Source organism: Heptranchias perlo, chromosome 2 (assembly GCF_035084215.1).
Source record: "Heptranchias perlo isolate sHepPer1 chromosome 2, sHepPer1.hap1, whole genome shotgun sequence".
NCBI classification, from domain to species: Eukaryota; Metazoa; Chordata; class Chondrichthyes; order Hexanchiformes; family Hexanchidae; genus Heptranchias; species Heptranchias perlo.
The window spans coordinates 44911009-44925777 of record NC_090326.1 but is presented as its reverse complement, the minus strand read 5'-3'; the positions used below and the strand labels follow the sequence as shown (position 1 = coordinate 44925777).

General features: G+C 40.2%; 1 protein-coding gene across 3 annotated transcripts in view; it reads left to right on the top strand.

Annotated features, from left to right (window-relative positions):
* The first annotated feature begins 222 nt into the window (after positions 1-222).
* The window catches only part of ctnnb1 (catenin (cadherin-associated protein), beta 1), a 39351-nt gene continuing 24804 nt past the window's right edge, over positions 223-14769 (top strand). For 2 of the 3 annotated variants that reach the window (XM_068001821.1, XM_068001819.1), the window contains exon 1: positions 223-526. The gene's annotated coding sequence lies outside the window, so the exon portion shown is untranslated. Of the gene's footprint in view, positions 533-14769 lie in introns of all 3 variants that reach the window. The other variant, XM_068001820.1, reaches the window with a different exon arrangement.

Below are 14769 nucleotides of genomic sequence, written 5' to 3'. Positions count from 1 at the left end.
GGTGAACAGGAAGGGGGAAGTTCCTGCTCCTCCCCCCAATCCCCATCATCTTTCACTCTCGTTCCTTCCTTCTTTTCCTCTTTCTTTCTTTCGCTCGCTCGCTCTCTCTCTCTTTCCCTCCTCGACCTCTTTCATCTCCCAGGTATTGGTTTGAGCGGCACTATTTGTCGTCGGCGGAGGTGCACCCCGCTCGGCTGCCTCTTTAAGGGCGGCGCTGCTGCCTGTCGCCATTTTGTCTCCTGGCGGTGGCTGTTGTGGTGCTCGGAGACTGAGCGAGAGCTTGGAGCCGGAGCCGGACTGGGACCGGGACTCGGACTCAAGTCAGGCAGTGAAAGCGGGAACCGCCAACTGACTTGACCCACCGACCACCCTGACGAACCGGCACCAAGCAAAGCCAAAACAACTCCGGGGCCGCGGCTACAGTCACGGGCAAAGCGGGGGAAATAAAATCAAAGCAGCCGCGGAGCCACCGGAGAAGACGCGGAGCGGCCGCTGCTCCCGACTTTGGAGCCGTCCTTCACCGGCGGTGGGTGTGAGTGAGCCCGGCCTCGCAGCCGGTTGGTTTCTAATTGAAGTGTCTCGCGGGGCGGCGGGGCTCCGACCTCCCGAGCCTGGTCTCCGGATTAAACATTAAAAGTCGAAGCCCCCGTCGAGCAACGTGGCAGAGAGAGACCGGTGAGGGGGGAGGGGGAGAGGATTATATACCCGGGGTTTGGGAGGGGGAGAGGATTATATACCCGGGGTTTGGGAGGGGGGAGAGGATTATATACCCGGGGTTTGGGAGGGGGAGAGGATTATATACCCGGGGTTTGGGAGGGGGAGAGGATTATATACCCGGGGTTTGGGAGGGGGAGAGGATTATATACCCGGGGTTTGGGAGGGGGGGAGGATTATATACCCGGGGTTTGGGAGGGGGAGAGGATTATATACCCGGGGTTTGGGAGGGGGAGAGGATTATATACCCGGGGTTTGGGAGGGGGAGAGGATTATATACCCGGGGTTTGGGAGGGGGGAGAGGATTATATACCCGGGGTTTGGGAGGGGGGAGAGGATTATATACCCGGGGTTTGGGAGGGGGGAGAGGATTATATACCCGGGGTTTGGGAGGGGGGAGAGGATTATATACCCGGGGTTTGGGAGGGGGGAGAGGATTATATACCCGGGGTTTGGGAGGGGGAGAGGATTATATACCCGGGGTTTGGGAGGGGGAGAGGATTATATACCCGGGGTTTGGGAGGGGGAGAGGATTATATACCCGGGGTTTGGGAGGGGGAGAGGATTATATACCCGGGGTTTGGGAGGGGGAGAGGATTATATACCCGGGGTTTGGGAGGGGGAGAGGATTATATACCCGGGGTTTGGGAGGGGGGAGAGGATTATATACCCGGGGTTTGGGAGGGGGAGAGGATTATATACCCGGGGTTTGGGAGGGGGAGAGGATTATATACCCGGGGTTTGGGAGGGGGAGAGGATTATATACCCGGGGTTTGGGAGGGGGAGAGGATTATATACCCGGGGTTTGGGAGGGGGAGAGGATTATATACCCGGGGTTTGGAAGTGGATATATACCCTGGGTTTGGTGGGGGGAGAAGACGATAAATAGCCGGGGTTTCGTGGGAGGAGGATATATACCCGGGATTTTGTTTTTGGGGGGGATATATAGCCAGGCTTTATTTTGAGGGGGGGAAGAGAGGATATATACCCGGGTTTGTGGGTGGGAGAGGAATTATACCCGGGCTTTAGGGAGGGGGGAGAAGAGCGGATATATATCCGGGTTTTTTTGGGGGGGAAGGGAATATATACCCGAGCTTAGAGGAGGGGGAGGTAATAGACCCGGGCTTTGGGGGCAGAGAGGATGTATACCCGAGCTTTTTATTTTGGGGGGGGGTGAGAAAGAGGACAAGGGAGCGGGTATATACCCGGGGTTTGGGGTGGGGGGAAAGAGGACAGGGGAGTGGGTGTATACCGGAATCGGAGTTGGCCAGGGGAGCGGGTATATATCAGGGACGGGAGAGTAACAAGGGAGCGGCTCTGTACTCTTGGGGGTGGTGGTGGTAATATACCCGGAGAGTAGAAGAGTTGGTTTATTCCCAGGGTTTTAAGCGGGCGGGAGTTAGAAGAGGAAATTGACGGAGCGGGACAAAACTTCGAGCCTAGCTCATTAACTCTGAAATGAGCAAAGAGTATCGAGCAGTCAGGAATTTGTGTTTTAAAAGATTTTCGCTGATGGAAGAAACGTTTTGAGTGATGGGCGAATAGAGAGATTTATAAGGCCGATATATATAGTTTAAGCAGTGGGTGAATAAAGAGGTTACCTACCTATCAGGAAGGGGGAAGGAACGAAGGCAGTAAACCGATGCGAATTCAGCTTCAAATGCATTTTTAAAAAATCCTTTTTCACTAGGGTTCAGGCCACAATTTACATATGAGCAAGAATAAACTTGTAAAATATCTATCTTGATAGATAGTTTGTTTTCTCGGAGTTTAATTGTCGGCATATGGGATACACTGTCCTCTCGATTTTATATTTTGAGGGTATGTTTTGCCAGGAGTAAATGGATGTTTAATTTGGCCATGGCTGCAACAATTATGGTTTGTTTTATGCCTAACTTTAATATCTAGGGCCTTCCTTAAATTGTGTTCAGTTTGTGGAAATTGATTTAAATCTCAGATGGGAGAATCCAGTGTTCAATGTATTTCATGTTTGTTTAAATCTTTGGTCTTGTTGGGCTGCATCTTAATACATGAGAAGTTTGTTTCCAAAAGTTTGTGTGGTTTGCAAATTTGTTTCCCTTTATTTGAGGCTTGCAAATGTTGGTTTCAAATGGAAATTAGGAAAGGAGGGGCCTGTAGAAGGAAGAGCCTTGTGACTGTTAAACTTTAGATGGGAAATTGATGCACTTTGCCGTATTACTTTGTAGTTGAGTGGAATGGAAAGCATGATGCCCAGTATATACCCCTTTACAGTACCAGGCAATTTGGCTTAAATTTGGATATGCAGTTAAGTTAAAATTATTTGGTAAAACTTGAAATGATTTGGGCCAACTGTTTTTTCTTGTGTAATGGTGACACAATGCTTTTTATCCATGCAGAACTGTTTCTATCTTGGCTGTATTATAATTTACAAGCTTCCTTGAAAATGGATGCATTCTCAGAACTCAATCCCCAAAACACTTTTTAAAAAAAAATTCCAGCATCCCATAATAAAAATGAAATTTGCCTCTAGTCACAGATCAGTGGTCATGATTCAAGGTTTGTAAGCATTTAAATATATGGTTTTGTATAGAGTTCATTTTTAAACAATTGATTAAACTTACAAGCTGTTTATCTTTGCCCTGAGTTTCTCGATTGATATTTCTGTATAGGTTTAATGTGTTTTGGGGTCGTAAATGCTACTTTCAACCTGTAGTGACTTAATTTCTTTGTGCAGTTCCAGGGCTATTAGCTATAAATGCATCACAGAATTTGTTTACTAATGGATTTTTAATGTATATTATGTTTAGGGACACTGGTTCTGAGCAATCAGAGTTGGATAATCTTTGTGCTACTGACTGTACTCTTGCCTCATACTATTATTTGAAACTTGCATTATTAAGCATAATTTGGGCTATACTTATGTATGTTAGCCTAATCAGGTTTGGTGCAAATGGATTAATTGGGATATATGTTGCACGGTGGTGTAATATTTGAAAACATTCTGACTTTTACTGTTACTGGTAAACAGATGTGTGTGTATGAGAAGATGAGAAACTGGGCGATAGAAACCTGAGATACAAGGACAGCTCTTGGTTCGCTAACTTGAGTTGCAGTTTGACACATGTTGACTTCCATTGCTTGTAATTTAAAACCACATTTTGTTTGGTTGTCTTGGACTTTCAATTAAGTGAAATAGAGCTTCCAGTAAACGTATATAAATTAAATATCTAAGTAGTTACGCCATCCAAAAACTCTTACTTGACTTCATTTGTAGTGTCGTATCAAAATTGTGTAAGCCGTTGAAAGTGAATTGTATATTTTGGATAATCAGTGTTCATTTCATATGTTTAACCTGAAGAAGACTTGATGCTGCACAGATTTTATTCTTTTGATGTATCTTGTACAGTTTTGAAAATTGCATTTTGTGACTTTTGTCGATACTAACAAATGTAGAAGTCTGGACAACATCAAAGAAGTTAACTATAGATGTTCAGTTAGCATTTGTATTCTGATGATTATCCCCATTCCTCTCCTTTCCTGAACACTGTGGCTCCAGTTTGATGATTGCCAGTACTGTACCCAGATGGCTGTTTGAGAGCCTAAAAAATAGGTGGTGGGGGGGTGGAAACAGAGAAGGGTTTGGCTTGACCCTCCCTGTGCTTAGGTTATTGGATAGCAGGCGTTCAGCACTGTCTTTTTTGGCTTCCCAGTGGATGGTGCTGAGGGTTGCAGTTACTCCAGTTGAGATTAGCTATTCTTGAGTGGAATGTGGAACCTTTCTGATCAGTGTGGCTTGGTACCGTATCATGTAGAGTAGGTTCCACTAGCATTTATGTTATGACATGGCTGCACTGTAAAAATATTATTTCTGTTCTAAATAAGAACATTGTTGAATGGTTAAAAAAATTTGAATAGATTTCTTTACTTTGTGTTCTTCACTACGGCTTTTGCAGTTGTTTTGGAGCAGAGTTTAACATTTTGCCTGATATTTTGGTGTTTCTCACTGAAATACAAAGGCTATAGGAGCTCTGTTAAATACAGGGCATACATTGGTATACCGAAGAGTTCGGTTAGTCATGCCTGTTGTTTGTCACAAAATCAGTTCACCTTTTGAAACAAGCCTCAGCCAGTAGTAGCAAATGGCTTTTGTGGGGTGGGGTAGGAGAGGAAAGGAGGTAAGAAAAGTCTTGTATGTATTAAGTGTTTATACCTACCACTTAATTCCTGCACCTAACCTGGCAATCTGAGACTGCAAAAGCAAATAATTCATTTTTACTTGATTGAAAACTATGATTTCAGCTGGGTGTCAGACCTGACCTAGCTTTATTTAGCCAGTATGAAGCAAACCAGACTTATTAATCTGTTCAGTCAGCCAGTTCAGTGTTGTAAATGCAGGCAGAGAGAGATTTTAACTGGGTTTGAAGATGGGAATTATAAAATGTAACATTTGGTCAGTCAGAAGATTTTGTTTATTTTCTTATTGGTGGTCTTTAGAATCTAACTGCAAAAGTATCTAATTTAGACTGACACTCGTGTAGTATCGAGGGGTATTACATTTTCTGAAGTGCCTTTCTTTGGCAAAAATGTTGAAACAATGCCCATCAGCCTGTTCCTATGGTTGTGGTGGATGGTAGATCTCAAGGCAACGTTCCCTCAACCAACATCTCCAGAAGTAGGTTAATTGGCCATTCATATCATGGTTGCTTGTGGAGTCTTGCTGTGTGCCAAATGACTGCCATATTTGTCTACATAAAGAACAAACTTGTATTTATATGGTATAAGCAAAAAGCTAAAGATGCTGAAAAAAGAAAAAGTGCTGGGAATGCTCAGCTTGAGTATTTCCACCATTTTATTTTTTTGCATTTATATAGCACCTTTCATTTCTTCAGGACGTCCCAAACATTTTGCAGCCAGTAAATTATTTTCTGAAATGTTAGGCAATGTAACTGTTTCAAAATAATTAACTCTGAAGTATTTTGAGATATTTGGGAGCTGTAATGGGTGTTGTATAAATGCAAGTATTTGGATTTGATCTTAATGTGCCAGCATAAATGGCCAACATGTATTGTCAGATGGTCCTGTGATATGTTTATGCAGGATCCCATTTGGAGACAGTGGAGTGTAAATGGTTTGCAGATTAGTTGTGTTTTGCTTGCTTTATATATCCATTCTGGTTGACCTACGTAATAGGAAGGAAGCTTGTTTGCATGTGCTAGTGATGCAAAATATGGTAACTATGTGGAATATTTTAATGTGAATCTAGATTATGGGCTGAGAATTGGTATAATCAATCAAATGGAAAGCAAAAATGCAAAAACTACATAACCAGCCTTTCAGCATCTGAAAAATGAAAAGATAGTTTTACCCATTTCCTTGTCAGATGCTGATGAACCAGTATTTCCAGCATTTATAAGTTGTTTTTCTTTATCTCATAGGCATAAAGAAGTGTTTGTCATGTGATGTGTGTGTATAGATCTGCCAGAATTAATTACTTGAACTAATGAAATCCAATTGGGTTACTTTTCAGGAGCCTTGTGCGATGTAGTGTAAACAGGATAGCTGAATATTTTGCTTGTATGTGGAGCAGCAATTCAGAGAAAATGGGTTTAAGTGTAAACTGAACTTTTTGATCTATTGCAGTACTCCCTTTTGTCTACCCTAATATTTGAAGATGCCCTAATATTTGAAGAAACTGCAAGGGTGGTGTTCACTTGAGGATTGGAATGATGCTCAATGTTCAACATTTAATTTCAATCATGGGATGCTTTTTCTTCAGGATAGGAAACTGGAAAGATGGCATTATAGTAAAATGATAGAATGCTAATAATTTGATTTTCCTGCATTACTTTTTTTTTAAAAAAAAGAGAATTGGGCTCTGATATACTACATTTTGTAGTCCTAGCTGCCCTAGAGTAGGGTTTTTAAATAGATTTCGAGTTATCGTTGTCTTTCATAGTTCATTTTAATAATGGTTCCCTGCTTTGCAATATATGAAAAGGTGCAAAGTTGGTCTCTGTATAATGCCTACTTTATGTAAAAGAATTTTTAACTTGTGCCAACACCAGCAAAAGATTATGTCTTTAAAGCCGTGGCTCTGGAAATGCAATCAGTATGGCATATTGGAAGGAATGCAACTATAGAGCGGTTAGGGTGAGGTGTGTGGAGACTGCTGGTCTTTGAAGTTTGTCAGATGAATTCCATATGTGTGAAGGAGTAATGACGGCTAGCTTTGGAAAGTGGTGCAAATAGTCAGATACTAAACATTCTTATTTTTATAATTATTTTATAGTGGCTGGGGGAACCCAAAATGAATAATTCTCTAAAGACTGTGAAAATGCCGTGGTGCTAAAGCAGGATGTTGATTCTTGTCTACTGGCTGGCAAGAGGTGTAGCTGAGAGAGACATCGTTGGCTGGCAGTCATTGAGCACAACCTGTAACGTTCCAACGAAAAAAACACATGCCTGTTAACCCTATAAATTCCCAGAAGTACAAATGTAATTAATTAAGGTATATTTGGGATACTCTTAACAGGTGTGATTGATTTAATTGATCAGTACGTTCCTGTTTTTATTTTCCTGAACTGTGCAGTGCCTTGGATAAATGTACTAAAATGATAACCTTGATTGGCATTCAAGGGTGATTGTACTTTTAAGATATTTTCCTCCTCCACCATTGGCAGTCAGATGACCTGCTATGATGGGTGTCCAAGGGTTTGTCTTAGTTGGCTCCATTGGTATGTAGCATGGAGCCTCGAGCTACAAAGTTTAAATTCATGTTGCCATTAATTTGCTGCCAATACTAACAGCTCTTTGGTGTTAGATTCTAAAATCAGAACAGCCATGAGGCAATTGGGCTGAAAAAGTCCTTTCCAAATGTTCAGGAATTCATTCAGGACAACCAGAAAATAAGAAATGTTTCAGTGCAAATAGAACTGAGTTGTCTGGGACATGAGGGCCACATGTGGTTCATGGGCTGTAGGTTGGACATTTCTTTGCTATGGTACTTCTGTTACTCTGAAACCAGCTGTTAGGTGATATGTCACAATGTTCCTTCCTGTGCAGAAGCATTGGCCTCTAGGTGGCATCTCACTGGTTTTAGGGAGGAGTGGGGTGGGGCGGGAGGAGGAAAAGGAAACGGGGAGAGTTGGAGAGGAAAAATCTCTTGTCTTATAAAAGTATGTCTAGTCGGCTGCTCTGGCGTAGCTCTGACCACAGTGTCTGACACAGATAATTATTTTTTTCCCCAGAGCATTAATGAACAAAGTAAAGCTTAAAATATCTTCCAACACGTGTTTACAAGCATGATAGGTACCCATGCCTGTGTTTAATTTGGCTGCTTAAATATGGCTGATACATTTTGGTTCCCTTTTTTATAGGAAGCGTGTACAGTCAGCACTTCTGAAGGAGCTGGCTATGGTTAAACTGACTTCATGGGGAATGTGCAGAACTGTATTGCAGAGATGTTCAGGAATAATTTTCTGGTTCATCCGGCATGATGTGTTCTGTGGGCGGACTCATTCCTGGGTGGAGACTGGTTGCAGTGTTAATTTTTAATAACCATAACCTGCATGTTAGAACATGTTTACCTTTTTGTGCTAAAGGTTAGCTAGGTGGGTATATACTTACTTTTATTTTTCAATTTTGTACTTGAGATCAGGGATGTCACTACTCGGATTGCAGCATCGTTTTGCTTTGGGAATCTAGTGTCGATATTGAGTACTCCCAAGTCAGCTCTAACCTGGCAGATGCACAGTAAAGATAACTCTAACTTCAGAATAGCTTCCCTGTTGCAGAAATAACTTTTCTATTTCCCACTAGTCATATTGTACCTGAATTGCAGTAAATGGTAAATTGAGTGTTTTGTGCTTTAGGCCCGTAATCAGCTAGTCTGGCCATTGATACTGCTCAAGAAGGAGACCTAAAATAGGGGGAGAGAAAGAATCATTCAGGCCAGTAATCAAACCCAGGTCTTGGATTTAAAAGACCACTGAACCATCCAGTCATTCAACAAATTGACTTGTGGCATGACAAATACCATTAAAGCCTAATGTAGTAGATTCATGTGTGTATAAAATATTTTCCATTCAACACAAAACAGAGTCTAGTAGTACATTGTAGGTCACTACAGTATTTTGTATTTAAAAGACCTGTAGTGATACTCATAATGTTTTTGTAAGTGGTCACCTAGCATTTATTCCCAATCCCTTAAACACAATGGCTGTGCTTCACTGATGACTCAGTTGAGAAGTGCACATCTAGTGTGGAACTAAAACCATAAAGCCTGGCTTTGATTGCTAGTCTGTGCTGAGTTAGCTGCCACCCTAGGCCAAGCATCAAAAATATTGGCTAGACTTTCCTGCTCTTGTTGCTGCTAGAAGTGTGTGTATATGCATATTGGGTGAGGACAAGATCACTCCTGTAGTAGTACAACCTACGAGCTGTCCCAGGTTGACGTGTGAAGAATGGCCACTTGGCAAGTTGCTGGGAGACTAGAGTGTTCAAAGAATCGTGCCCAGGATAAATAAATGCCTTCAGGAGGGAAGGAAATTGTATGGAAGTAAGGACACTTTCAAATTGTTGAAATCTTGTGAAGACTGATGTGCGATGAAAAAAATGGCTTTTTGGAGTGGAAAGACTTTGAGAATCCTGGATGCATAGAGTAACTGCTATCCTAGTTTGTTAACTTCCAGGACAAAAATTGAAATGTTGCATTTCTGTTTTTGCGATCCCTATAGTGGAAATCTTGACTATTTCAGTGGCTCTACATTTGAACTCCTGATTCTAAAGCTGTTTTGAGTAGTTTTAACCAGGATATTTAATTGGAGGAGGAAGAAAGGAAATGGATGACAGACACAATGTGAGACCTTAGAGGAAAAAGCTGTTTAGTTCATAAACTTGTACCATGATATCCAGATTCATTTGTACAGCTTGGTAAATCCTTTTGCAGATTTTCTTTCTTCCCTTTAGCATTTTGTTTTAACTTTGATTTCCATTTTTGTGGTCTTTCTATGCCACACCATATCCCTACCTGAGGCAATAGACAGCCTGTTAATATGACTCCAGTCTTGTGTGTTTATTTTTGGATTGTAGCAACATTAGTTGTCAATTTTAGGAAATTAGATTGGAGCTTATTGTGCCACTGAGCGTTTGTGGAGGTCTGCCTCGCATTGTTTGATGGCATAATCGAGTCTTTCATACTTCAGGTACAGGTTTAAAACTAGTATTTGCCTAGCATTGTGCTGTGGCCTAGTTAGTTAAATGAGTTGACTTCACACTGAAAATGTAACTTTCTTAAGTAAGTTTTTCAGGTGTTCCCAATAACTGGTTGTGTGTATTCTGAGTGTCATTATGCCAATCTTCCAAAATTCATGTTGCCAATCAGACAATGTTGCAATTGTTTTGAGAAGAAAATTGATTAGAAGTTCTCATGGTATTGGTGCAGCGGTCTTGGGGTGTGTGTTAGCAAATTAGTGCACCTGAAATAAATAGACCATTTTTGTTACACATTTGAAAAATATGTAAAGACTTCTGCGGATTGCTATTACAAATAGGTGATGCAATTTACTGAAAACAGGACTTCTCTGCCTCAGGTAACTGTTTCTTTTCTCCTTTCTAAACCCAGAATGGACTGTAGGGCTGTCAAACAATTAAAAGAAATTAATCACAATTAAATTTTATCTGTTAATCTTGGTAAATTTTTAATTGATGCATTTGCTGTTTCCAAGTATGATTTTTTGTTATTTTAATTACATGGAATTATATAGAGAAGCTCAAACTGAACTCTTTTGTGAAGAGTACTTCTGTGAAACTAGAAGAGTTTGACTGTAGATACAAGTAACTGTCCTATCTAAACAATCAGTTTTTTAAAAAAATAATCTTTCCATTCACAAGTCCTTCACTTTTAGTGCTTCACTCCATAATACTTTAGTTGACTGTTATCTTTTTTCTTTTGGTTGCTTCTGTCAAATATTGGTCCATGTTAACTAAGTTTAATTTTTTTATTCGCTTGACAGCTGTATTTTATTTTTAGCTCTTTCATTTTTTGTTAAGAATGGCTTTCTGCCCTGCCGTACCACATTCATAAAACCCAACAATACTGCCCTACCCGACCTGGAATGACCCCCCCTCCCCCTTCCATGGGCCACCCAACATCAAGTGGCAAGCTCTGACTGATGGACAAACCTCCATTATTTTTATCACCTGTTCCTTCACTTTCCACCACTACGGGTTGGATGGCTGGGAACTGGTAGCAACAAGGGCATGCACTAAAGGATTAATTGTCAGGTAAAATCAAATAATTTTATATCTTAAATTTGAAAACACAAGAGGAAAGTTAGGTAGTGTTTGAAAACAAGTTTTGAACAGCTGAACTTTTTAAATTCCAGTATTTCCGTAATTTGCATGATTATTGCGTTAAAAGCATTAATTGCAGAAGTTAACTGATTAATTTGCAAGCCCTAATTTCTTCCCTAAGTGCAATAATGATCAGCCCCAGTTTTGCTTCCATAAAGCCATTCAGCAGTCATATCCTTACTGACAGCATTTTTAGGATTAAATCTAAAATGTACATTAATGGTAGATCTCCAGCTGTATTTATTAAGATAAAATATTTGACTTCTGAAAGGCCTATTTGTGAAAGACTCTTGTTTTTAAGGGTTTTGCATTGAATAGTGCATTCATATGAAGTCTGTTTGAACTAAAATGTTTTCCAAGATTCTAAAGTAAATTACCTAAGATGAAATTCATCTGGTACTTTTTTTTTGTCAAGAGTTCATCTTTGGGTCACTGGGGCCCTAGTTGGGCTTGCTTTGGCACGACTGAGCTGCTAGCATAGTATGTGATTCAGATTAATTACAGTAGGATAATTGGTTTTCTGTAACCTGATTGGCTAAATTTGTAGACTGCATAGCACTTTTTGACATGGTTTTGAAATATTTGCTTAAACTACAAAGAACCTTGGAAGAAGTACTGTCTGCATCAGTCTAGATTTTCATTCATTGCTACAGTAGCTTTTTGACTATCATAGCATGAGTCTGCAGATATATAAATGGTAGAGAGCAAGTGATATACAGAAAAACCTGTCATTGGGTAAGTTGTACTGTTATAGAACAATGTACACATCTGGTAATAGCCTGAATTTATATTTGTTGGTTTTCCCATCTTGGAAGTTGATATCAAAAGATTTTATATTTTCTCTGCAAAAAAAAACCTTGGTAGACTGGTAGAGGCAGTTCTGTAATATAGTGAAGCTCCTGGGTGCATGTGGAATCTGCTTCTGTTACATTGCAGTAGATTTCAAAGCTCCAGTAGCAATTCAAACTATATGTGCACCCTCATGGTCACAGAACTTCCCATTTGGAAACAGTATTGTTGGGTTTTATGGATAAGCTTAAAAACTCAACTTGCTTCCCCCTGAAAAATGCTACTTGCAGCAGCAGTGCTGTAATGCGATGGGGATGTTATAAATTTTATTAATGCTCTTTTCTGACTGGTATTGACTTAGTTTTGTTGTTGTCAGTACTAACTAGGTATTTAATTCCTTCAGGAAAGCGAGTGGATGGTTAACTTGGGAGTTCCTATATTCTCCTTTCCTGAGGATGATGACTCATCTGGGCCTGAGACTATTGTGCATACTGTATAATATTATTATACCATCTCCTTTTCTGAGAGCCTATGGGATGAATTCCCAAATTTCAGAGCACTTGTCTGATTGTTCAGTACAGAAGAGTAGGAGTATTTGTAGTACATACTTGGCAAAGTTAACTCAATACTGTAGTGACCTTTTTTTGCTATTAATGAAGCCCAAAGTACTAGTGCAGTGTTTACCATATTCTTCAGTAAGACATTCTTTTAGTTGGGAGTTTTTTGGAAGCTTTTCATCTTTTTATATAACTTGAATACATAACTCTGCACTAAATAGTAGTAGGAATTATGACTACAGCCTACTAAATAGACAGTGACTTTGAATGGCTGACTAACATTTGTTGCACAGGGAGTGACAGGAATTCTTGAAATTAAATCTGTAAATTGGTGGAAGGGTGACTCATGGGTGTGATGTGAATTCTGCTGCACAAACTCCTAACTGCTCAAAATGAAACCAGATACACTGTTTTGTTGACTGGTGGATCCAAACCTGATCACCTATTAAAAGCCAAGTGGAGAGAAATGTCCCAGGACTAAAGTGGAATTTGGCTGGTTCTTAATCAGCAGAGGTGGTGGAATAATGACAGCTGGTACAAACTGTGTTCTTGTGGTGAAGTAATTGTGGTAATATTGAGGTCAGCACGATTAGTGATTTTTGAGCTTGTATAGATTGTGTACATAAAGTACAGAAAAGCAACAATCTCAATTTTGAGAAACTAGATCCTGTACTTGCAGTTATTTCAAATATTTTTGAGTGTATGGACGGCCATGTTTAGGAAGGGAATTGCATGCTGGCAGTTTTGGGAGGGAGTGAGACTAAGTAAGGAATGTAAGGAAATCTTTTGTCGAGGTTTATTGATTTATAGTCTGCTATTAATTTTTTTTTGTGAATGATGGCTTGGTGTTTAATGTGTGATTAAGTTACCAATTGACTTAAGACGTTTGTAAAATGTCTAATCAGACATCATCCTTTGTGGCTTTGGTTGATCTTCAAAAGGAAGGTCCTGAAACAAATCTTTTGGTCTAATTTTGTGTGATTTAGTTGCTTTAATTTAATGTTCTAGCCAGCTTTAATGTGGTGCTGTATAATACAATATTTTTGTAGTTACAAAAAAAGTTCAGAATTGAACTAAGATGGATGAAGGCAGTAATTAGATCTATCTTCTTGAAAGTATAGATTTGCCACAAGGGGCATGTGGGAAGCGGCGAGCAATACAAAAATTGTGCTCAAATAGTGCATAAATTCAGGTTTAAACTACTGTTTTTCAAAATTCATCTTGATTACACAAATGTGGATTATTAGAAATATTGAACTATCTTTTACAGCTTGTGATACTGAGCCATGCATAACAGGAAGATCACAGGTTAAATTCCTGGTCTATACTAAGTTAAATGATCTTGGAATGGCAGTTGGAGCACCACAGTTTACCTCAGTGCCCCTGGTATAGGGAGGACTGAAATTGACATGTTTCTGTTGGAAGTCGCAGATTATGGATGTTGGAAGAGGACAGGATTGGCCTTGGCTGTGATTCTGCAACAGTTGAAAGGCTGCCAGCACTTGCTGCCTGGACTTGTAGTGAGAATGGCTGCTTGAGTAAGGTACTAGAGGTCCAAACACCCATTGAACTGTACCCCAGCATGAATCAGAAGGGGAGAAAATAGTTATAGATAGATAGGATTATCTAACTGAATCTGTTTTCTACCATCCTGACAATTACCTTTTTGGTGATACAAATTTTCTGTGGAATCTCTGCTGATAAGATGTAGAAGCTAGAATTCATGTTTTGAACCTATTTTAGGTGCTTGCCAGCATTTGGAAGTGTTAAGAACAATGAGCACTTTAATGGTTCCTTCGGATTCAGTTCTACCTACTTAATTTGAAGCGAGGAAAATCGGGCAGTGTTAATTGGGTTGTCACTTTTCTGTGGTTTTGACATTGGCAGCAATTTATTTAATTAATGGTAGGTAAAATACATGTCCACTGCTTTAGTCTGGCATTGCGTATCAATCTATTAGGCTGTGTACACCTCAGCTAGTCTTTCTTCCTGTGGTCTGTGGTAGGAAGTCTTGTGTGTCTGTATTGCATCCTGTGTTGGTGAGCTAAATCAGTTGTGTGGTAGAAATCTAGAGATTTCAGTAAGTGCTTTGTATGAACCGAAAGCAAAATTTACTTTGCTATATATTGCTTTGGAGGGAACTACTTAGCGGAGTTCTTGAGACTTGACAAATTTAAAGTTAGTTATGTGTGTAAATAAAGGAGGCAGTGTCTGAAATGCCCTTTTAACTATATTTCAACTTATCTGTCAGTGCTGTCGGACATTGCAAATTTTACAAATCCAGCCTAGTGGAACTATGAAATAATGCAGTTGCTTCATGAGCTCTCAGCAACCATCCTGCCCAGCTCATTCTTTGGGTTTAACCTTTCTAACC